This window comes from Hermetia illucens, chromosome 2, assembly GCF_905115235.1.
Source record: "Hermetia illucens chromosome 2, iHerIll2.2.curated.20191125, whole genome shotgun sequence".
NCBI classification, from domain to species: domain Eukaryota; kingdom Metazoa; phylum Arthropoda; class Insecta; order Diptera; family Stratiomyidae; genus Hermetia; species Hermetia illucens.
Genome location: NC_051850.1, coordinates 134,682,061 through 134,708,515, shown reverse-complemented (window position 1 = coordinate 134,708,515; position 26,455 = coordinate 134,682,061). Strand labels below are relative to the sequence as shown.

Sequence of the window (26,455 nt, the reverse complement as noted above, 5' to 3'; positions counted from 1 at the left end):
GGGGCGCAAAGGTTTACCCTTTGCGAAAGACATCAATAATGATTTAAATACTAATCTAAGTCAAATAATGGCTTCTTGATTAAAATTACATTATTCCTGAGTTAATCTTTTATTCCAAAAATTCGAAGGATAAAATAGATGAATTTCCGTGTTGATTACCTCATGTTATGCCTTACCATACTTAGCATTTTGTTGTCGTTGAATTTACATTTCATTTAACTTTTCTGAAAATGGTAATTTTTCCCCATTTTAGCCATCGACTGCAAACTTTTCATCCAAATGGTTAAATATCTTGGGAACTATCTTTATTATGTTCGATACGTGCACTGTGTACCTTGGTTGTTTGTTAACTATAATAACGCATATAAGTCTTGTGTTATGCTTTACTTTTTTTACTTTTCTACTTTATTTTGTTGATTTATTTCAGTTCAGTTGTCTTGATTTTTGCTTTGGTTGAAAATCGTAGAAGTACGAAGATAGTAGATTTCACGCACCTACTAAATGCAAATGGGTACAGTGATAACGAAAAGTGCAGTGACATTTGCTTGTATGAGCTCTGAGAAGTAACAATTTGCTTACAGTGTTAAACGAAACTTTCAGGTGAACATGTATGTATTTAGCCAGACCAACAGTGAATAAAAAAAGGCTTAGATTTCGAAGAGAATGCTAGGCTGCCTAAACGAAAATTTGGGGTTCAAATCTCTCTGGTGACGGAGGGGTTTGTATTGTGTTGTACCACTTTACTCAGCTGTGAATAAGTACCTGAGTCAAATCAGGGTAATAATCACGTGCGAGCGCAATGCTGACCACATTACCTCCAATAGGGTACAGTCGTCCTGTATTGTAGCGTCTCGGTCTTAAATGAAGTATAATACTCTCAATTCAAGGTGCTGATCCAATTGAATTGTTGCGTCAAAGTTAATTATTATCAATATTACATATGAGGTTCGTCTCTTTTAACCAATTTGACAACTATCAAGATTTTGCGGAAAAACAAACTTTATTAAAATGGGTTCATTGCCTGTTTATTTACTTGTTTGTAAAACAAAACCTTATTAAACTTGACTCAATGTCTGGTCGTCTGTCTGTCTGTCACACGCACTTTTCTCAGAAAGGATAGTCGTTTCTGAGGAAAGTGCGTATGACCGATTGGTGAGAGGGAGGGAACTGAAAGCGCCCACACATGTGGTAAGTTACATCTTTCTACGTTTAGTTTAAGGGAAAGGGGCCTCACACATGTAAAAGAGGGGTGTAACATTTTTTTCACCGAATAAAGTCATGTTGGACATCAAATGAAAGGTCTCGATTAATATTTTTCGAAGCCAGTTTTAGTTTTAACTTTTATTGGATGGCGAGGAGTGCGGAGGGTTGAAACTGATGATTTCTTTAAGGGGGCCATTCTCAGAAACTACTGACCCAAAAATTCAACCAAATGTTCCGCTCCGCGAAACCATACAATGGCCTGGATCTAGCGGACGCCGCCTACGAGCGGTGGGAGAAGATGAGGATCGGCGGTCCGACGGGAACTGACGAACCCCCTACGCAAACAGATCTGCTGAGGGTAGCGCAAATAAATCTGCAGTACTCGAAGTGCGCCTCGACTAATGTGCTTCTCTTCCTCTAGGACGCCGCACTAGTATAGGAGCCCTGGATCGGGGGCTACCCGATCACCAAAGGAATCGAAAGCAAATATTATAATTTATTCCACAGTACAAAAAAAGGCCGATCGGGGGAAGCCTAGAGCATGTATCCTCCCGAGGAAGAGTCTGCACGCTTTTCTGTGTGCAGACCTGAGAACGCTAGAACACAGTCATGGTCAAACTGGAGCAGGCGGGAGCGGAGAACATATACATTTCCTCGGTTTACATGGCTGACGACCCATCACCTATCCGAGAAGAACTGCAATATTTGACGTCCACCATAGCAGCAAAAACGATCAACCTGTTGATAAGCTACGGCGCCAATGCAAGGCATACGATTTAGGGTAGCTCTGAAATCAACGAGAGGGGTTAGTCATTCTTTCACTGTTTTATTAATACAAATCTATTAGTGTGCAACAGAGGCAGTAAACCAACCTTCCATTTTTCCAGCTCGGAAAACTGTGACGGTTAGCGTATCAAACCACTGGCCGGCCTTTTGGTCGCTTACCATCAACTTTGTTGTTCAGACCAATTTTGGCAAGAAAATTTTCGGTAGCGTGAATTAGATGACCATACCATCGAAGACGCCTCTCTCCCAGTTTTTCCACGATTGGTGCAATCAAATATCGATTGCGAATATCCACATTTCGGATGTGATCAAAACGTGTGATGCCACTTATCTAACGCAACAACTTCTTCTGTTTCCCGCTAGACGCCATTCATTCTTTTTATAGTCGATCAGCACTCAAAGCCATAGAGGGCGACAGGACGGATGACATTGCGGTAAATTTTAGATATGAGACGTTCGTTGATATGTCGATCACAAAGAACAGCAGTTGTGCAAAGCAATTTCATCCAAAATAATATTGCATAACTCAAAAAGATCACGCTACTAAAATAAGATAAAATATTACAATCAAGGAAAATGATAATAACTTCAGAATTTAAATAAAATAAAAAAAATCCTAACATCCTGAGATAAAAGAAGAAAAGAACACTAAACGGCTAGAAACAATAATGGAAATGGTAACAAAATTTAACAGCAATAAGAAAAATACACCATCTTAACCAAACACTCTCATACCTTACTAGAGGCACCGCAATACTGGCCTCTGTCAAATTCCTTTACACTAATGACGGCATTAAATATCTAGATGTTACAATCATTATTATTTCAACCAAATCTTTGATTCGAACGATCCAGGCACAAACCGATTCCTCAAAGTGGCTTCAGCTCCCACATCAACGGTACGGTTAACCGTGCGGATGGATGTTCTGAAGCAATTCAGGAGGTATCTTGTGAATTCGTGTTAAAACAATTTCTCAACTTTCGTAATTTCATCGTTCCCCCGGACAATGTCTTCTAAGACATGCACTACCAGAAATCCCTACGACGCAAACTATTTAGAAATTGATATTCTCGGCAATACTCCTTCCTAAAGAACGACATCGTTCAGTCCATGAAAGGATCTTGACGCTGTTCACTAACCACTTCCATAACTGTCTCTCTAATATCGAGTTAAATTCAAACATAGACGCTACACACTTAGCAACGTTGCCAGTCGTAGCAACATCGCATCACAAAATATACTGATTCCTAAAAAAGCAAATGCGCTCTGTAACCATTTCGTGGAAGCCTCCATGTTGTACATGCTCAAACGAAGTTGAAGCCAATGCATCAATTAACTTCTTTCGATTCTTAGTGTCCTACTCTTTAGGAACCAGCCAGACTAGACTGTTTCAGTATTAATATCTCCCGGGTCGATTTTCTGATTCAATCCCGCAAATTAACATCCTTAAACCCAAAATAAATATTAGTCAAACCGAGAAAAGACAAAAGCCAGCCCATTTCTGTCAACTTTAGTCAACCATTGCTTATTGAACGTCCATTTCCCCTCGATTTAAAGTGTTTTCAAATTACATTCATTCCAAAGAAAAATAATGTATTTTTTTAAGAATTGCGGGGTCCTAGGTCCGCATCCACTTGAAGTCGGACCGGACCAAATGGGGAGGAATTTACTCCTTCTTTTTTTGGTCCCCGGACCCCTCGTTTAGGGCTTAGGACCCACACTTTAAAAATATTAAGCGATTGTGGCTTTACGGTTTCTTACCAGGGCAGAAACAAATCGTCAGACGCATGCCTAACTTCTGCCCTGGGAGTAGCATGACCGAAGCGGCTCGCAGATGTTAAGTGTTCCTTTATATATAAAAATGATGGTCCTCTTCGCCCGGATATCTACAAGGCCCATCTATTTTCGTTCAACCTTCGCCGAAAATTCCAAGCGGACCTTCAAATCATGATAAATGAACACTGCACACTCTGTTGTGGACTTGCAGTTTGCTAACCGAACCTATGTCCTCAAGGCATCTACTATCTACTGCCTGCCTCATTGCCACGGGCCAAATTTTCGACACCGTATGACAATACGGACTCGTTTACAAGCTGAGCAAATTTCCTCATTTTTGGCCAAAGTACTGGTACTAGGTTTTACCGCAAAGCATACCAGATGAGTTCGTGTGGCACACGGTCGAATGCCTTGTCCAGATTCAGAAACGAGAGATGCTTCTGTGAAAGAAGGCGATGCTTCTTATGGTGTTTCTCCATAAGTAACTGCGCAGGGTGTATTGCGTCAGTAGTTACGCAGTTCTTGACGAACCCAGCTTGACTCACGGTTATTTCTATGATGTCGCGAACACAGAAGAAGAATGCGTTCAAAAATCTTCATGTTATGAACAGCAACTGGATTGGACGATAGTTCGAACACCTTTTCTGATATTGAAACTGTGGTACCTTCTTCAATAATCCGATTGAAGAATTCACTGAGCCACAGTGTCTGGTCTCAGCTTCTCGCTCCACAGAGCTCAAGGCTATGTCTTAAAATCATTTGTTCTATTGCTTTCTCAACTTCAGTGGCGCTAACAGGTGTAATTATCCAAATGTTGCAATGCTTGTGGAAGTTTAGAATAAACAAAATATTCCACTGAAATCTGTCTAAAATATTCTCGCCATCTATTCGTCAAGCCTCGTCGGTCGGTCAGCAAAGCACCGTTCTTATCATTACCGCAACAGAAGTGTTCCATATCCTGAAGAGTTTTATTATGGATTTTCATTTGGGGATCGTTCATACATTCCCTTAATAGTCCACAGATTCCTTTCTCCACAGTTCGATTTGATAAGCCCACTCCACCAAAAGTCAAGATTTTCTGCTATGAGTAGTTAGTCCGATCTGTAATCGTTTTTGGATTCATCTTCTATAACGACATTTTTGTATATCAAATGGAGAGCCGCCCCAAGGAAAGGCGGACCTTCGTCGAAACTTTCATAAAACCTTGCATCGATGCTACCTGAGTCAGATAGGTGGTGAAATTCCTTGAAAGGTGTCTGTGTACTAATTTTCATAAATCTTTACTTCCCTATACAGATGATCTTTTCGACAGAAAGGGTAGAATAATCCTCTACACAAACAGCCACTACTACGCCCAGTACTTTCCTCCACACAGGCAACATATCTTATGCCATTTATAATTCACCTTCCCTCTCTGAATCCCTTTCCCATCCTTGTCCTTACAGTCATCTCTCCTGCTATTCCTACTTTAGAACGTATTGAAGATAAAGGTTGGAAGTTTGCGTTGACTATCCTCCAGGTCCTTACATATTTATCTACAGTCAACAGCGTAATGACATATTATTTGGTTAAGTTCCATAATTTTAAAGTAAACAAGTTAGCTACAAAAAGGCTTTTAGGTTAAGTATCTGTTGGATTTTGATGTTTATTTAACGCTCCAAATAAAATGTTGTTTCAAATTTACTATCCTACCAGATAAAAAGGGTAGTGATGATAGATTAAATAGTAAATGGTTCATCGAAAAATATAACGGGTCTTTCACATACTCTCACTGTCCTTTTTTGCCCTTTGTCCCCTGTGTTTTGTCTTCTGTTCGCTGTCCTCGGTACTCTGTTCTCCGTTTTTTTTGTTAGCTGTTCTCTGCTCTCTCAGTCTAAGCCAATATACAGTAACTAGAAGTCTAAAAAGACTTATTCGGGATCCTATTAGTCGGGAAACTAAACTAACCGATCTTATATGCTTTTCTTTGGATTTCTATAATTGTACTACATTCCTCCTTCCGGTGGTTTGGGTCCAGTGTAATAAACGATGGAGCTTGTGAAACTCTTTGCGAAGCTTGGCAATTTTGAAAGTCTGTTTCCCTTTCGAGTCAGGACCAGGTATGCCCAATCAAGGGCCTTGACACTGAAGTCTCCTCCAACCAGGGTCGGCCTCCGTGCCAAAAACAGTATCTTTCAGAGTGTCAAGCCGGCGTTGGTGAGAAATAAACGCTGAAAACCATTACCCGTAAGCACCGAATCGAGACAAAGCCATCCCTTTGGCCTTGGGTAAGCACCCTAATCCAGATGCATGAGCGGTTGTACTCTGGTGTATATCGATCTGTAGGATGCGGATTCTGGTTCCTCCATAGTGCCCTCCTGTCAGGTCCACAGCAAGTTTCAAACGTATGACCATAATCTAAGTTCGAATTCGTATCTGCATACTACTCAGCCTTGGGTATAGTTCGACAGCTTCCACCAATCCGGCTACATTCTAACATTCTTGCTAGATGGCCTCTTATACTTCGGCTTTTTCGTTAGGCTTTCTCTCGCATTAATTTAACGAGGATTCCACCACCCTTCGTTTTCTGAATGAAGACTCTTCTGTTCCCCTGTTTTCAGGCTTGATTCTACCCCTTCTCTTTACGCTGCAGCCAGCGGCGCATTTTCGTGGTGGGTGCAAATGTAGCCAACTCAGTCTCCATTCTCGTCACCTCCGTTTTACAACTTTTTGTCTACCAGCGCATCGTGTGACAGAGAGTGGGCTGCAATTATCACGAACGTATCCTCGGGAATAAAGCCCCTCTCTTGATAAGTCAGGCGACTTACGCTTGACAAGTACCGGGACTAATGGTTAGATCAGCGCTCACAGGGGGCAACCCGGTTTGCTAATGCCGATTCAATGCGCACTACTCAACCATACATGTAACAATTACTACCTTGGCAGAGGTAGGCTCAAATCACTCCGCTGAGGTCGGCAACAAGTTGCCGACGGATCCGGGACACCCGATGTATCTCGACGTGTATCGGTTATTAACAGTTCGCTCTTGAACAGCAAGGGGTGAGGACTATTTGCTCGGCCATTCAGAAACGTCACTTCTCGTATCGTAAGCGCCCCATAAGGATTGCTGATGAACCCTGCGGCGCTATCAAGATTTTTCCCCGAATTTTCGAATTGATAGTTTCTAAGAATCCACTTCCTCATCTTGCAGTCGATATCAGAATCTAATGTTTGGTGCAAAAAAATTGTAGACCCTTCTTCGCTCGTTTGGGGTACTCCTCTTAAAATCATTTCATTCCGTGTACATATTCGTAGGATTTCATTGTCTGCATATGTACCAAATTTCATGTTCATATATGTAGCTGTGTAGCAGGTAGATCAGCGCCTGTCAGGCTCGATCTCTGGTGACAGAAAGAGGAACAGATATTGGCTGCTCTGCTTAGGTATGAATTTGCTCATCTCAAGTTTGTGAACTAAATTGGCTATGTGTAGATTACAAAGTAAAAAAAAGCAAAATTGAAACAAGAGAAGGGGAAACTTACGGTGCATGGGGTGCGGAATGCGCAGTGCCCCGATGGTGGATAACTTTGTCACAGTGGCATGTGGTTAGAAGAAATTTAGATTAAGAGTGACAGTGAACCCCGGACTCGTGGCGATGCCATCAAATCGAATAATTAACCTATTTTTGTTAAAGTCTCTAAGTTGCTCTCCCTCGACGAGCTTGCAGTATTTTATATTAGAATTTTTTTCAGATTTGATTTTTCAAATTTATTTATTATTTTATCCTTTTTTCTAAATTTGTTGCAATGTCAACATATTTTTAAGACATAGTATGTTGTTTTATCCAACGAAATTGCAATATATGATTTTCAGGAGGGGATAGCATGTAAGATACAAAAAAATCAATAGCTACTAAAGCGATCAACAACTTTTAATATATACATTGTTATTTCTTCGGGCGACGCATAGTGACATAGTGTATATCAGACCTAGCTCTGCAGTACACAAAGACGGTTACGAACAAATACAAGTACAATACAAACTAAGCAAAATAACTTTCACATTGACGTGACGTAAGAGGTTTCCGATTCAATGTCTTCGAATGCACAGCAACGGTAGCGAGCAACAGAAGCAGCTTACGAGCTTGTCTCCTCCACTTCTTTTACCACCTCTACTACATGGCCAACAGGTTGATCAAAATTCATCACGTACCAAGCGAACACTGCATAAACTAACGCCGCCAAGACTGCAAATTTCAGATAAATCCCCAGAATTACTTGAAATTGTTCCCAAATTGTTCGTAGAATTCTCCCAATCATATTGGATCTGGCGTGAAGCCACCTTCCAGTTTGCACGCTAAGCAGTCAAAAGTAGATAATAAATTATGACCAGCTCGGAACCCTGCGGGCATCAACACATTTGCCGACTCGGAAATTATCTATTTCATCAGTTACTATTTCGTCAGCGTGCTCTTCAGTAATCCTGGCTAACGGGGCTCGAAGGGGTTGCAGATAACTGGTTTTCCTAAGTGAGTTCGTCACGTTGAGCAAATGTCTTCTGGTGAATCTTAGATGTGTTTGAGGATCGACCAAGTTAGATACAACTAGATCCAAATCATTTGGAGCCTAATCTCGTTATATCTGTCGCGATTAACGTCAATCCCGAGTCTGGGTCCGCTTCAGAAGTACCATCTCTTGCTGCCTTTGCAATCTTTGTTCGATGAAGTGGGAAAGCTTCCTTGAATCGCTTAATGTCACCTTGATATGTCTTTCTTATGTGACTTTTGTTGCTGAAACAAGTTGAGATAATTGTAGACGTAGCTGCCTACCACATGATCAGTTCGATACTTGATTAAAACTTTATTTTTATTGTAAATCCAGTTTTGGGTTACCTTTGCATAAACGAGATAAGAGGCTATTTCGAAACGTACGTGGTTGGCTCTTGGCTCGGTGCGCGTTCACTGCCGCCTGGGCTGTTGACTCGCTTGAGAGTGGCAAATGGAATATATTTTATGAATGTATGATTCTGTAATGACAAGGAAAAAGTAGAGTAGAGTTTTAAAAATATGTCTTAAATAATTTCTTGTTAAGTTTCTTGATTACAAACTGGATACTTGGATACAGCCAAGGCGCCATTAAATTGGAGGCTCTACCTGCAACAAATGGGCATCTTAATTATTCTAGAAATTGAATCTCTTCATAAATGCAGGCGTCAGCTGTAAAATTATGGAAAAAGATTAACCGGTCTGCGATTTCCATAGTTTCCTTGTTTATATCCCTTCGAATTAATGATTTAAGTAAAACTACAAAAATCTTCACAGTTTCAAGTCAGTGGGTCAATTTTATTTCATTTCATTTTATATTCAGACCAGGATATTTATAGAAAATTGCCCATTTAGCATTGCATGACCAGTTTTTCCATTAAGAATGACATGTAGCACCAGATGAAAAAAAATCAAATCTAATATTGTTTTAAACTACAAAGGGGAAGGAGGTAACCTTTGTCGGTAGATAATCTATTTACTTTTGTATGGCGCCGGATAACACCGGTTGACAGGATGTGAGCTTTATCTTTTTCAGTACTTTTTTATAACATAAGATATCGTCATTAAAAACAAGGGGTTAATTTTTTTACCACGTATACATTTGATCCGGTAAAAGACATAAACTTTAAAGAAAAAAATAAAGTCCCAGGAACATATACAAAATATGTACTTGACAAATTGAAGACTCAAGATGAGTGTTCGCCAGTAGTTTACCAACATCCTTGAGCTCCATCTACATTGATAACATCTTTCGACGTTGTCAATATACTAATGGAACAATTCATAGTTTATCAGTCCTAAATTGTCCGGGAAAAAAAACCAAATGAGAGTGCATCAAATAAATTTTAAACCACACATTACAACTACAGGCATATGTCAATGCAAGCTTGCTAACCAAAAAAAATGGTACCACGACCTTGAATTTATTTATCTACACTAATTATTTGTTGTCCTCTGAAGGGGAAGAAAACAAGAACCTTAACATATCCTTAAAACTAATAGATTTCGAGTTCCGCGAAGGAGACGTTGAGTTCCGCGAAGGACACGTTGCGTATATTATAAGAGCCGGCACATCAAGTGATGTTGGAAGACGTGTTCACGTTTTTGTGGAAAGGGGAGATTTAGAAAACAGAGGCCAGAGGAGGTGAAAGTGTTTCTAAAGGAAAGACGGAAATGATTTCTGGAAAGGTTAAATTGGGCGGCGGCGAAGATGTTCATGAAAGTAGATGAAAGAAAGGAAGGTTGAAAGAAGTTATTGGTAACGGAAAGAAGGCCGGGAGTAGTAACTCAAAAGAGAGCATACGAAGGTTAAAGTTGCGAGGATAAAAAAAGAGAGGAAAACAATACGGTTAGGACTGTTAGGCTCGGTAATTTGTCGAAAAGGAAAAGGGGCTGAGGCAGGAAAGACCTTTGGTTATGGAAAATGAGTTTTTATTGCTTTTAGGAATGTGGCAAGTATGCTCGTTTTCTCCAATTTGGGTGAGCCTTTCGGCAATATCTGCTGGATATCCTGTGAACAAGCTAAGCGACGTGCTGGGAGCCTGACTGTATCACTCTTTTTCATATTGTGGCACTGAGTTTTTACACTATGGCAGGTCTAATAATGCTAGATAGAATACCTGTGACAGACTGCTGCTGATAGCTACCGTAAGACGTACTATCATGGCCTGAGATCTGCCGGTCTAGCGTAATATATATACAGATATGCTAGCCTTTCACCCCTTGATGGGGTATAGTGCGTCAACTACACCTTGACGCCATCGCTCGCCTGTCCTTCAGCATTCGTCCTCTACTACTCTGCGCCAAGTGCCCCTGGGGCGACTCACTCGTTGGCCAATTTGGGAGGGCGGACTACACTGCACGGTATAGCCAGCAATGCAATTGTCGCCCGCCTTACTGTGTGACCTATCCACTACCACTTCCGTCTTCCTATCAATGCGCATTCAAGTGCCAAGCCTGTGCGCCGACAAAGTTGTTCGTTTGAAATAGAGTCAGGCCAGCGTGCCCCGATGATAAGACGCAGACAGGTATTGACGAGAGCTTGGAGATTTTAAGTAACAGTGGAGTTCACCTTGCGCCCCTGTGTAGCAACAAAGAAAGAACACTGGCACGGAATAATCTCAACTTGATCTTGAGATAGCTGCATTTCTAGACAGGGCAACATTTAGTACGATGCCGCCGTTGGCAGAAATCGCTTCCTAGATATACAAATTTATCAACGCTTCCGGCGCTCTCCCAATTAATGCTAACAGGGAGAATGACCCGTTAGGTTGGTTTTGTTGGTGTTTATCTTCAGTCCAAATCTACTTGCCCCTCTTTTCAAACCCAGAGCCATTTGGCCTAGATCCATGACTCGATAAGACAGCAAACAGATGGCATCAGCGTGGTCGAGGCATTTGAGGAAAGATGTCATCGTCCATTCAGTTCTTCCACGTCCTCCAGACTGGGGACAATGAAGAACATCACCGATAACAGCGAAATAATATCGGTGACAGGATGCAACCCTAGCGGACTCCGCTTTGGACCTCGAAATCCTCCGAGATTTCATTTCGGTGCAGCACGTGACGTTGTGCGCCGTCATATGTCGCTCTCATAATAGTCATTAGTTTCCCCTCCTACGAAGAGCACTTCAGATACACTCTCGGTTTTTGCTATCGGAAGCTGTCTCGAAATCGATGAAAACCAGGTGCAGCGAAGATCTAAATTCCACGTACTGTTCCAAAATGATCTTTAGGGTGTTCAAGGGGTCAATATAAGATGGTCCGGAGCAGAACCCATCCTTCTCTCTATCGATCAAGCTTTCGAGATGTTCTTTGATGCGTATCAGGATTATTTTAGTTATTATCTTTGCGACGGCAGGGAGCAAGCAGATGCCCCTTCAATTGTCACACTCAAAACGAATCTGAACGATCATCCCCTTCTTCCACTCTCTGGGGAAGGTCTCGGATTCCCGAGATTTCCATACGGGTGGAAGCAGCAGACCTACAGTAACTGCAGGTGTAGCGTCGAACAATCTGTATATATATCCACGAAATATTATTTCTGTTGATGGGGCCATTGAGGTTGATTTCACTCGACGCGTTCTCTGCTAAATGTGCTTTGGCTGTTTTGTTCAAAATCAGAAAATGCAACTATCCCAAACATCAACATCGAGGTGCGGCTAGTTTACATGAAAGTTTTCTCTGTGTTCCTTCATTAAAGTAGCACATGGAAAGTGACCACACCTTTCATCAACTCATGCGTGGATCATCGTATTTACGAGGCAGTCAAAACCGAGGTAATAGAAATGAAGATGTTGGTCGGTATCCTAATCCTGGATAATATCGAGATCGCAACAGTCAAAAAATAAAAAGTTGGAAAGTCTGACACTGGTACCAAGTTTAACATTGGCCCGCTGTGAAGACCAATTGAAGTCCATGATTGAAACAGATCTTAGTCGCAGAGACGATATTTGCGCTGTTCGAAAGAAGGTCTGGAATCGGAAGGGGAGAGTGGCAAAGATCAGCGGATTATTCCCAACAAACCTAAATTCGAACTAAAGAAGCAGGAAATATCGGGTAGGAAGGGGCGAAAGTAGGAGCCAAGAGACCCGGGGTTAACTACGCTGGTGCGGAATAAATACTCATTCGTGAGACGTAGGGAATTATTGAAGATTTTTTCGTCGGACCGATAAATAAGGGATAGGGAGTGTAATGCTTGTGGTCAATAGCATATGATGTCGACTGGGTCTGATATTTCGAGTGTGCGTGGCGGGGGACATGGAAGAATGACCAAGAATCATATTTCTTGAATTGTCAGGATGGAAAAGAGCATAGTGGAAATGATTTACTAGGGGTTTACATGGTCACTGCCTACCTTCTTAACATCGAAGCAAAGGGGACGGAGGAAATTTTGAACTTCTTAATCGCTCATAATGGAGATCTTCAACACAAGGTTGTGAAAAGTATTCAGAATCAAAGCGGAGGAGAAAGACAAACATTCCGCGATCGTTATTGATGGCGGATCCCTGGCGGCAGTCAAAAGTCATAAGCGCACCATCAACTACGGATTCGGTAATGTACCGGTGGACATGCGAAAGAAGAAACCAAGGAAAGATACTTTGGAAGACAAAGCCTACCGATGTCCCTGAAGAAGTCGTAGAGGTTATAGAGACCGAAAGAGCAGGACAGAGCAAAGAAGTGTGCTACTACCTACTGGGGGAGTTTAGGCGATCTAACCGTAGTTCTTTTAAAGTTAAGGGCCAACAATTATGAGACAGAGAAAATAGTAAAGAATCTGAAGGAACAGATTGGGCTTCCTATATAAGGTACCTGAGCAATAACATGGCTCATTTAGAGATGAGCGGTAATATCAGGAACGAAACTTCAACAGAGTCATAATTGAGGTCAGCGTTCTAACTAAAACTTTTACTCTATTAAGGGACGTATCCTGAGGAAACAAAAATCTTGCCAGAATGAAAAATTCGAAAATGTTTAAATGTACATCAGTGAACATGTTATTCGCCTACATCAACCACTAAAATACCTAAATTTTGACTGACTTTCGAATCAATACTGAGCTTTACGTGATACTTGCATTTAAAGCTCATTGAGCAGGATTGAGTTACTATTATTTCAGTATTAAAAAGGACGTTTGCAAAAATTGTCCGTCCGAAATATAGTCGAAAGTTCCTTCTATCGCGAGTTATCAGTTCTTTTCCCTTATAAAGGGCATTAGTGAGGTCATCAGCACCAAACTCCTTAGGAATAGTAGACAACTCCAAGCTGCATCTCGGCCAAACACTTCCTGAATATGCTATGCTTATCATACAACATCAAATATTTTAGACAACAAGGCTGCTTATATAAGAAAAACCAAGTAAACAAGCTGGGGAACGAAGTTTTTAGCTGCACAGCAGACTGTTTTTCGATGGGCACATAGGCTTATTCCAAGCATAAGTAACTGGACTACACGACACTATGCGGGGAAGAGTTATGGTTTTGCTCAGTTTTCAAGCCGAAACTCTGGGTACAGGAAGTACCTCCAGACATTCAGTCTGAGCGTCCTACTTGCAAGGGAGAAGAATTTTTATATAGAAGATGGCGAAGCGAACCCCACAACTGACTTACTCATATTTTCTTCTCGATATAGTAATGTTGCTTCTACCTCCGGATCTAAGAGGCCGCTAAAAATATTTAAAAGTAAGTATAGGATATTTTCACATTTTCATCTGCGGTAACTGTGGAAATTTGTTTAGGATTTGGGGAAAATAAAGCTGCCTGTTTGGATGGTCGCTGCTGAATCCAGACCCGACTGCTTTATCAGCTTCTTGAAGGCATGCATGGTAGAAGGAGTTTTTCCCACTCGGTGAAAGAGGCGGAAATTAACTTTGCTCATTATGCGCAATATGCTATCGGAAGACCCTTCATCGAGCTGCCGGATTTGCATTATAGACATGATTGTAAAGGGTAATTTAGAAAAGACTTTTCCTTTTCCTAGAATATTGCAATGGCCTTTCGATGTGACAGTTTTGTTTTCACCAAGCTTATTCTACAATCGGCACCATAAATGTGGTATTGAAGCTGGCTCTTTACTTGATGTCCTCCAATAAGTGCTGTGTCGTAATGATATTGGACGCCCAAATGAGTTCAATTTAGCCAGCTGGGCATGGATTAAAAGCTCGTTGGCTAAAATGGTAGTTTATAGTTAGTAGGTCAAGACACTCGAAAGTGAACTTTCGTAAAGGACGCTTTGGAACGATAGAGAGGAGGAACGAAGACAGTGCAACGTCACGGCAGGAATACCTCAGGGCTTAATGTTGGAGCTTCTTCTCTGGAACGTTCTTGTCCTTACCTTGCTGAAGGAGGCCACAATAGCGCGTTCTCTTGCGTCGACCTCTACCTGAAGTAGATAAGGAATATAGAAGAGCGGTAAGACGGGAGTCACTGAAGAAATGGTAAAGATACAGTAGAGTCTTTCCAGGATTTTTACCTCCAGCCGGAAAAAAAGACAGACGAATAGAGAGACAGTAAACCGATTTTAAAAAGGTTTTGTTTAATACAAAACACTAGGACTGCGCGGACGTCCTATACTCAAGTTAGTACCGAACAGGAATCTAACAAAATGGCAACAATTTAATGCTAAAAGGAAAGACCAAATGCATAATGTAACCTCCTAATCAGGAAGATGAGCTAATATTATGAGATCATTAATCACATTGAAATCGCAACGGCTCATATGTTTATATTTATCCCAAAATATGATTTTTTTTTTAACATTTCCGCATAATGCATACTACAATTAAATAATGGTGGCTGCTTTCTTATGTTAAAGCCTAACCAAGATGTCAATGTTTCATGTTTACTCATCACCTCTAAATGTAGATTTTCGAATAAAGTTAAACCTCCTTTGTAAGAGGTCCATATAAAAGAATAAGCAAACAAGATATCCCACAGAATTGCTGAAATGTCAAGGCTTTTCTTATAACTGATATGTCGCGTGTAAGTTGCATTCAAAACGGGGTATTCATTTTGCGACGCCTCGGTCACAAAGAAGTTAAATTATGTGAAACATCTGTTTTGTGCATAAATATTCGCTTGTGTAATAAAATAAATACAGTAAACTCCATTTAATCGCTGACATTGATTTTCAGCCGTGCCAAATTGAGTGAAATGACTTCAATCAAATAAATATAAATTTCAATGCTTTCCGCTCAGTGTTAAATATAAAATGATATAATATGCACACTTATACCATAGAAGAGTGTTATTTACCTATTTTGGAAAGTATTTTGACCCACAGGGTTCAAGCCTTGAAAACTAAAAAGCCCCTTTTGATGTAATTATTTGAACATTAATTTGCAAAGAGCCACTCTAGTTTATGTTCAATATTCGAATTTAATGAAACCATTATTGTTTGGTCCATAGTTGCTACCAATGAGCAAAAATTAGCTTTTCATCCAAATCTAATTCGAAATGAATTTATAGGCTAATATCCAGCTAGGAGCGCTGTTACCTATAATTCAATTCAACGTTTGATCGATAATATATGTATGTTTGCGGCATTATTAGGCTTGCACTCCCAATATGTAGGCATTGCAAGGCTATTGATTCAATTTAGATAAAAGTGCTAAAATATTTGGCGATAATTAGAAATTAAATGAGAACTGTCGGAAATGTGATTTATAAGTGGATACATAATAATTAAATTGCCTAGTTTGGTTTGTAGTTCTCGGAAAAGAACCATTAATTCCTAATTATTGTTTTTGACTTGTATAAACGATGGATGGAAATAAATGTGTGCACATGACTCTATGTTGGCAAATTTATTCATGCATGTCTATTTTGGCTGGGATGCATGTCATTTAATTAACTTTTATGGGAAGTACCTTGTAGGCTTGCCACTCACTTAGATAAATGGGGATTTTCTCACCAGCATGTATCTCATTAAGGATTCTAGAAAATATGATCATAGTTAGCAGATGCTGAACTTTATCGCATCTTTCGATATCCTCCTTTTGACGGTTTGTCGCTTCTATTTGGTGTAGAAAATTGGATTATCCACCGTGAACCTACAAAATACATATACGGTTGCCATAAACTTTTATGATCCTGATCATGGATGGAGAACCTAACATCCATAAGCAAACTGGTCTCCTTTATGTGTTTTTTTTCTCTAGAAATCAATGAAGCGATCGTTGCGAACCTTTTTAAGGTATTATGGAAAACAAAACCTAATTAAAATCAATTAACTGTATTTTTGCCTGTCTCCAGCCGCATCCTTGCAAGATAATTTTTAGCTTCGTTGATGAGCGAAAATCCCAAGCCAACATTCAACAATACATTTCATCCCGATATAAATGCCCAGAAGGTACCTCTTAAGGATCAGTCCTTTCCGCTAACTTATTTTCTCTGCTAACTGTTGACCTTTCTAAACCCAGAACTAACCTTATTCCTACTAAAAATCTACATTCTGCAAGTGACCTCATCCTTGACACTTCCACCAAAAATATTTCCTATTTGATCGAGCTTTGCCCCTTAAGTCCTGGTGGTGTAACGTGAATACCAGCCAAGTCGGCTTAACCCCACGGTCCTTTTTAGACACGTTTTGATTTGTAGACCATAATTAGAGCCAAGACCAATAAATAACACTAGCGAATAGAAAAATCAAGTTTTATGATTTCAAATAATCTAATCGCCAGAAATACGGCGTAATTCCACTCAATTAAAGCCTGCCGTGACTCGCACCGATGTACGGATGGGAAGCCCATCTAACTCCTCTTCCGCAACTAAGTTCCACAGCACCTGAGTTGCACACAACAACTCCAGACTTGAGTCCACAAGGAGCTCTGCCCACGCTATAATCATAACCAGAATCATCATGAAACTCCCGCAAGAGCGCGAACTGAAAATAACTGGACCGAGAATACATCCTGCAGGAACTCTTCTGAGGCATGTGCTCTCAGAGGGCCATCCCGGTTCCTATGGAACCTCTGGTGCGGCTACCTGGCAATTCAGATGAGTCCCTTGCAGACTCAGGTGTGATCACCCTGCTAAGCTTCTGACCATTCACTTACTGCATCTACGACCAGTCGATGTGAAGACGGCGTTTCTCGTTGCCAGTATTTGTAGGTTCTGTTTAGCGAATTTGATGTTGATTTAGACGACAGGGCTAGTGCCCGTCGGCCTCCTTCCCACCAATACTTTGCCCGTTGGAAATTATTCCTTAATCCCAAATAATATGAAACATGTTCCTTTACAACATGAGGATGACGCTGAAAATGAGGCTGGAGGCTGTCGTCAGGTCACCTGCGTAGCGGTGACAATGAATTCCCGTCTCTCCAAAGTATCGCTTATTTCGAAAGCACCGAACAGTGCAAATGGCGCTTGGAAATCCCTGTACCCCATCCTTCTTTTCGTTGACATCTCAAGTAAAAAGTTGGTTTATGCCTTTGATTACACCTCCAATGAAGTTTAGCTGGTAAGGTAGTCAATCAGTTAGAGTTCACATGTTAGTGTGTTCACATGTTAATGAGTGAAAAGAATACGGCTGTAAAAAGTGATGTTTCTGTCTGCCACACGTGCTTTTCTCAGTTGACGCGAAATTCCGTGGAAAGATATGACATTTTTCTAAATTGAGCTGAAGGATAAGTCCGCTTACATGCAAAAACATCTCCTAAATTTATCATTATGGTAATTTAGAACATAATAAAAAGCATATTACTGAAATCTGGTTCCACCAAACCAACCATTATTAACAACATTGTAGCAGACAAAAGTTTTCTGCTCTGTGAAAATTTACCGCATCCTTAGGCATCAGATGTACATAGAATGTCCACATTAAAGTGCGTAATATTGTGTACTTATAATGTGTGCACTAGGAGCTTTATACAAATGGATCTATCATAAATGTGAATCTTCTCATTGACTAGAATATCGATCGACACCATTCCGAAATAGTGTAAGCATCATTATCTGAGAAGGCTCTGGAACCACAGCACATTTGTAAGACGGTTTTATTATAAACCGAGCTCATTTTTTGGGCATTGTATTAGAGATAGGTAGGTGATGTATCTCACATCATAAAGTAATATCACCTTAAATTGTAATATCAATCATTATCAATAATCACCAATCGCGCTCAGTGAAACATTACAACATCACCGTATTACCCAACATCACTGCATTACCAAACATCACCACATTACAAAAGTTATGGTTATATTATTTCTGTCGTAGGTAATGTTTTGTAACCTGATATCACATTTCAAAACATCATCTAACTTTACTGCTCTTCGCAGTACAAGTGGTTGCGGCAGTTTTCGGGTGTCGCAGCCGAGTATCGCTTGTTGTTATGATTGCTTGTTCTTTTATCTGGCTTCGTGTTGGCTTTGGGCGAACTCTGGGCTTGCTTTGGACGTGCTTCGGCTGGCTTTGGACTAAAAAATGGGGTGCACGTGAATATGGCTGGGGATGCACATTTTTGGTTTTAAGTAATTGATTTGTAATGTTATGGCTTGGAATGAATGTCGTGTGCTAGTTGATGCGGATATTGCGCTGATCTATATATGTGATATTTCCTAGTTCAAGTGGCCGAGGCGACTATCAAGTGCCAATACCGACTTCGGTTGCAATCCTATTCGTTCGGCGGGCTTTATTGTGAAAAGATGATATCGATTTGTGCACTATAAAAAAAATTTTAATTTTAATGATGCCACTCAAGGATAACTTCTAAGTGAAATAATGCTCATTTGTAAAAATCATGACTCCCTGTTCTTTCCTTGAAACTATTGTATGTATTATCTAATATTATTTCGAATCTTTTGGTTTTTTTTTTCTCTTGAAAAGTAGATTCATTCTTCATTGTTACCTAGTTGGCACTGTTGTACATTTTACGCTGTAAATGTAATAAATGCAGGGCAAATCATTCTAGTGGTAAGTAATATTTGGTACTATCGATTGAGTGTTAATACTTGATGTTGATGATATAGCATATGGACGGTTAGGACAATGAAAGGTGATCGCCGGGATATTACTTTGTAATTGTAATTACTTTATAACATCACTCTTTTTAAAAATGATATGATATTACATTACCTACTAAGTGTTGTTTACATTGCATGTCGTATGCATTGCAGTTCCCCAAACTGAGGTCGAGTAGAGTAGTATAGAGTCTATAAACAGCCTCAGGGTGCATCATGTGTATCAAACATTTGGACTTGTTAGCAAATTTTGAATGTTGAAGTTCCGCTTAGCATTTGTCATTCCTCCAAGGTATCTCATTAAAGTAAATAGTCTAATTTATTAAAATCCCGTGCCCATTATCAAAGCATTACTAATAGAGAATTATTTGAAAACCTCGCCTTAACCTCACCGAAAAATTCTTACATGAAAAAACGTAAAGACTTTTACACTTCAAAGGTCAAACTGCCAGTATTCGGCGTGGTTATGTTGCATATAAAGGTGACAAAAAATAGCATAGGATAAGAAGCTACACCTCATGAATTCACAAAATTTATTTATTTTCCAGGGCAAAGTTATTTGCTAATGTTTGAAATCAACATGCGGACAAATTATTCTTGTAGTGTGTGGAACGAGCTATATATCAAATAAATTAAAATCAACAAATATTTGGAGTAATTAATATTGAGTAATTTTCATAAAATAGAAATGGAAATAAGTGCATCAAGGTGATTATACCAAATTTCCAAAGATGCCTTCTCTGGCACTATAGAGTCAATAACAAGTGGAAAGCCACAAATCGACGCTTCCAGAATGAAGGGTTTTGTCTATTGCATTTAGTGCGATATACTATACATTTTAGCGTGATATTTGCGTTTTACAGATGGCTGGGGCAGCAGCAAATTTACACGGAACAGGCAATTCTGGCTTACTATAACCTTGTTAATAATACTAAGATTTACATCAAGCCTTCCAGTATTTTACTCCACGTCATAGCTTATGCTACCGCACCATTCTGTGATCCTAGGATGAACTTAAGGTTTCTTTAGTAATTTAAAAACTCAAACAGTATTATTAACTTAACAGATATCGATAAGGAGGGTATTCTAAAACTGAAACATCAGTTAGCTTCATGACTTTCCCTAATTTTCCCGTTTCTAAATTTCTACCTGTCAGAACCCTCCCTTCCGCCTCAAGCCTGTGTAGCCTGGGCACCATTAATTTGGGAAGGCTCCCAGCGGACGCGGTAAGGACATGGACGTTACTACACCACCAAGTGTGGCGATCTGCAGAGAAATTGTATGCAAGAAAACGAGACTTTCGGCGGAAAGTGAGGACAAGCTGGTAAAACCGGTGAGAATCACACTGAATGTAGCAGACTTTTCAGTTAGTGGCGGTTATCACATTGGACTACATATATGTTTGCAGTATGCCAAAACCTTTTACTATCTACTAGCAGCAAGGCTGGTAAAGTTGCAGGACTGCTCTTATATATTTCTGGTACAAGCGCCATGGTTTCGTTTAACAAAATCTGTAGTACTGGATCAGTAAAGGGAACCAGGATCTTCTTTAATGAGAGATCCTCGAGACCGAGAGCATGCATCTTTTTGTCAAAATTGTTAGAGGCAACCATACTGTGGCAATTATCTTCCCAGGACCGAATTACGGTCAACCTACAATACCAGATTAATGGTAAGAGAAGAAATGTAATAGTTGCCGCTGCTTACTTACCCTATGATTCTTTGTGTCCTCCGCCGACACAAGAACTAAGGTATCTGGTAGTGTATGCAGAATGAAATGGACTTAATCTTTTAGTAGGTTGTGATGCGAACGCTCAGCATATTTGCTGGAGCAGTAGTAAACGTAATCCTAGAGTAAAGACGCGGTTTGATTTTATCACTTCAACTGATCTGATAACCGCGAACGACGGGTGCACCTCACCTTCGTGGGGTTAAGCAGAAGCGAAGTAATGAATTTAGTGTCCAGCGAACAGTCTTTAACACAAAGGCGGGATCCTAGGAAAATAAATTGGATAAACTTCATTGAACTTCTTGGCAACAGAGTGACGACACTTTTGGCAATTGAAGATCAATTGGATACTTTGAATTGCATACTTTTGGAGTACCTTCAAGAGGCTTATCCTCTTTCCGGAGGCTAAAGCAGCGAAAAGGTTCCATGGTAGAACAGAGAACTGATGAATCCTGAATCGTACTTGTAAAAGCAATAAGAATGAAGATTGGTGAAATATCCGGAAATCACAACGTGAATGTTAAGGCTCGTAATACGTTCGAAACTATACCCTCTAGTGTGTTCCTGTGAGGAAGTAGGAGCAGAAAGGGGGTCTTCTAGGCTGTGCAGAGCCCTTAAAAAGGATGAGTCGATCATGGATCTTCTTAGAAAACCGCATGAAAGTTTTACGAAGTCCAGAGTTGAGTCTATACAGGCGCGCGTGGAAGTACACCATCCGGGAGAACAGGTGTCAGAAGTGGGAGGGAGAGGATTGGCTGTTTCTGCAAACCTTTCATGGAGTTTTGCAAGGCGAATTGGGACACTACGACAGCGGTTGTCACCAATGAGAAAGTGAGAGCTGTACTATCCTTTGAACCCGTAAAAGCACCTGGATGACGGATGAACATGGATGGCATCTATCCAATGTTGCTAAAGGAGGGTATAGAGCACTCAGAGCAAATGTATTTTTCGACGATGCCTCCCTCTGAACAACGTGCCTACCTCTTGGCAAAAGGTTAATGTAGTCTTGATACTTAAGCCTGGGAAAAATGACTATTCAAATCCAAAGAATTTCAAACAAAATCAGCTTAACGTCATTTTCACTGAAATGTGTGGAGAGATTGGTTGAACGTCACATTCGCGAGAAGGCCCTAAAGTTGCACCCACTAAATCGAAACAAAAACGCTTATCAGTGTGTAAGTCCTTTGAGTTCATTCATCACTCTTTAGTTTCAAAGGGAACGTAACTCTGAAAGGCGAGTATGCGATAAGAGTATTTGTGAATATTGGAAGAGCGTTTGATTGTGCTCCTTTTCAAAAGCTTAGTGATGCCGCAGAGCCTGGTGTTGATGAAACTTTAATTAGGTGGATCCATACTATTCTAACGAGGAGATTCCTATGTGCTGAAGTAGGTGTTGATCGCCAACTAGCAGTAGAAGCAACGAAAGGCTGGTGTGCTATCGTCACTTCTGTGGAGTATGACTCATTACTATGCGAATTGCGGATGACGGTCGAGATCTCGAAACGATGTGTAGAAATACACAACACACTGTTGATTTAATTGACAGTTGGTATTTCAGGCATGGATTTTCGGTAAGTTCAAATAAAACAAAATCGAAGAAACTTAATGGCCTTTGGCATCCAGAGATGAGAGATACAATCCCTCAACTCTCCGAAGAAGTGAAATATCTGGGAGTTATTCTACACAAGAAGCTGCGTAGAGGTAAAAATGAAACGAACTCTCACAGCTTATGGGTTATATAGGCGGACGACATGGGGACTCAGGATTCACGTAGTAATGTGAATATACGAGTATGTTGTTGCCATTAGACCGATGTTCATTTATGCATCGAAGTGTGGCGGGTTAAGGTAAAATTAAAGATATTTCGCTGTAAACTAGCTACACTGCAAAAAACTGTGTGTTGGTGCCATGAGCTCTAAATGCATTATTCAATTTGCAGCCCTTGGATTCATTTACTCAGAGCACTGCAAGGAGGCCAGCTCAGAGACTAATTCCATTAGATCTATGCTAAAACAAATCGTTCGAAATATTAGATGCTTTACCAAAAGAAGGTTCAGCTCTCCCATGCTTCGACCGGAATCAGAAATTGGGGTGTCAGTATTACTGGCTAATGCTGCTATCAAAAAATGGGAACAAGCTTTTCATTATGGCTGGTTTGCAGGACCTTAATATTGCTAAACACACCAAACTTTTCCTTTCAGAGCCAAACAAACATACTACAAAGTTAATGTTGTCGAAAAGCAGAAGATATGCAGAAGTATTGAGGGAATTCTGATAGGTCATAATTCACTAGCTGAGCATATGTTCAGAATAGGAATATTGTGCGTATGTTCAGAATACGACACGTATCCATTTTGTAATGAGGAAGGGGGATCAAAGGAACATTTCTTAGGTGAGTGCCCACCTATGGAGGCGCGGGTAGCATCACATCCACTAACGGAAATCCTGCGAAACATAGACCAACCGGGGATATTTCGTTAGAAGAGAGAATCGAATCCAATGAACCGCTAGGGTTTGAGTGCTCAGAGGCCTTGCTTCTCCCCAACTCATATACACACATACAATGTCATATGGTTGAATCAAAAAAAAGTTTACTTTCAAAAGTCCTAGATAATGTGATTATCTACAAAAATATGAGACTAAACGTCTTAAGGGTCAGTATCCAAAATATTTGGCACTTATTTTCGTGGTTTCGGAACTCTTTAGTTTTTAACCATCCAACAAAACGACTAAACATGAAATTAATCTGTCGACTCAATTGCAAGATAATGCAATATTGACTGAACCATTTTCCTGAACTCAATTGTTAGTATTTGTTGCACTTAAGGAGGTCATCCCGTGTGTCGGATCCACAGAATCGAATTTTTTTTTGCATCAATTATATTTAGATATAGTGTAGAATATATGAGCAAAGTGATTTTTTGATATTCGAAGTCGTTCGGAAATTATAGTACTAAACACGTAATAAGTCACATGCCAGATTTATGCCAATCGCCGTAATAAAGCGCGTATTTATCGGCCCAAATGATGTTCGAATGACTTCGCTAAACGGATTAGAAATGAAGCCGAGGCTATACATGTGTTTATTGAAGAAACCTAAAGTTTATGGACTTGGAATAGCAGTTAAGGTTTTGTGGCTAAAAATCGCATTCTACTTTTTAAATGCGTTTTTCTCGAAACTGCATATTGAAAATCGGCTGCCACCATAGCCCAAAATCTATCCAACGAAGTTCTTTGAAATTTTCACGATTTATTCAGAACATATTTCTACGGTCCGCAAATTAGGATGATTGTGATTCATTCAGTAGTTTTTTCTTTATTCATTAAAGAAGCCTTAAAAAACATTAAAATTCACAAAAGACGGCACCAAAAATTTAGTTTTTAATATTTTTTTATAATCCTAGTTTGCGCCTTCTAGCGTGGCAGCAGAAAAACACCTTCTTTTGGAGATGGGCTTTGCTCTGTACTTTAATAATGAACTACACGACCGGGCTGGAAAAATTATTACGCATGCTCAAGATATTAATATATGGTGAAAAATTCGTATTTGTATCTTTATCCAGTTCTTCACAAAAAAATTCTAAAAAAGCGAAAAAACGGTCTTCACACGGGATGACCCCCTTAATATATTTTACCCACTGAAGACAATACTAGCGTTACTATGAAAGTTACTTAATTTATTTCGTTCAGTTTATCCGCAGTTGCGCTGTATAGTAACTAAATATAACAGATCTGGCAACTCGTTCAAATCTACTTTCGGTCGGGTAGCTCAATTCACCAACGAGCGTAAAGTTCAGATACAAGTTGATGAGAGTAACATTTCTAATGCTAGCACTATTTCGGTGGTGTATCTTTCAAGCGCAGAAATTATTGTTATCATTCGTGATTTTAACTTACCTCGAGATACCTTTTAACCAAAAGTTTGAAATGAAACAATTACTTCCAAAGTTTATATGAAAATAGATACTGCTGACAACTGTAAGATCTCGAAGTTGAAATTCAGTCACTGACAACTAATGAGAATTCCGGAACGTAAACATGAATCTGTTGCTTTGCGTACCTCATTAAACGCAAATAAAAGTTGATGATGTTGCTTGTCCCCAAAGATATGACTCCACGACGAGGTTGAAGTCGATACATCAACGGGCGGGAAAAGCTTTGAAATATATTTAGTAGGTTAGCTTGAGTGCATACATATATGCGAATTCATAAATGCCAAGAAATGATAATAGTTAAATACCTTTATTGCTATTCATATTCGTCGATATCACATGTTACTTTTATGCATTTTCTCACTGGATTACGTAGCATGATTTTTGGCGCCGGATAACTTTTTACAATTAGCTGTTTATCCAATGAGTCTAATCATGGTAATTGTTTGTGTACTCGTTTTCCACTTTTAAATTTTGACTTGCCTGACATGATCTCCCCAACCAATTGTTTACGGGGAAACTTCGTTAGGAGGTTTTCAAAATTGACCTTTTCTTATTATATAGATCGATAACTCAGCTAGTCCAGAATACATGCAAACATTCATCATCCTCATCAACGGCGCAACAACCGGTATTCGGTCTAGTCCAGCCTTAATAAGGAAGTCCAGACATCCCGGTTTAGCGCCGAGGTGCGCCAACTCGATATCCCTAAAAGCTGTTTGGCGCCCTGGCCTACGCCATTGTTCCATCTCAGGAAGGGTCTGTCTCGTCTTCTGTTCCTACCATAGATGGACTTTCTGGGTTGCATCATTCTTATCCATACGGATAAGTGACCCGCCCACCGTAAACTATTGAGCCGGATTTTATCCACAATTTGACGGTCGTGATATCGCTCACAGATTTCGTCGTTATGTAGGCTCCGGAATCACCCATCCTCATGTATGGGGCCAAAGAGTTCGAAATTTTTGTTGTCCAAGTCCCAAGTCTCCGAGGAATACATAAGGACTGGTAAGATCATAGCGTTGTACAGTAAGAGCTTTGACCCTATGGTGAGACGTTTCAAGCGAAACTCTTTTTGTAAGCTGAAATAGGCTCTGTTCACTGCCAACAACCTAAGCGGATTTCATCGTCATAGTTGTTATCGGTTGTGATTTTCGACACTAGATATGAGAAATTATCAAAGATCTCAAAGTTGTAGTCTCCTATATTTATTTTTTCCATTTGACCAGTGCGGTTTGATGCCGTTGGCTGGTTGGTTTTTGGTGCTGAAGTTCCCACCATATATTTTATCTTGCCTTCATTGATGTGCGGCCCAAGATCTCGCGCCGAGTGCCGCCTGGTCGATCTGGATGGAGGCAGTTTGTACGTCTCGGGTGGTTCTTTCCATGATGTCGATATCGTCAGCATAGGCCAGTAGTTGGGTGAACTTAAAGAAGATCGTAACCTCGGTATTTACCTCAGTGTCACGGATCACTTTTTCAAGGCCAGGTGAAAGAGGATGTATGATAGGGCATCGCCTTGTCGTAGACCGTTGTTGATGTCGTGT

General features: G+C 40.2%; 1 long non-coding RNA gene across 1 annotated transcript; it reads right to left on the bottom strand.

Annotated features, from left to right (window-relative positions):
* Positions 1-7,651: 7,651 nt before the first annotated feature.
* On the bottom strand, positions 7,652-25,028 carry LOC119647420. The gene is made up of 3 exons (XR_005248868.1): positions 24,875-25,028; positions 8,637-8,770; positions 7,652-8,569 (listed from the first exon to the last, which is right to left on the bottom strand). It is a non-coding gene; the product is annotated as an uncharacterized LOC119647420 (long non-coding RNA).
* Between the last annotated feature and the right edge of the window lie 1,427 nt (positions 25,029-26,455).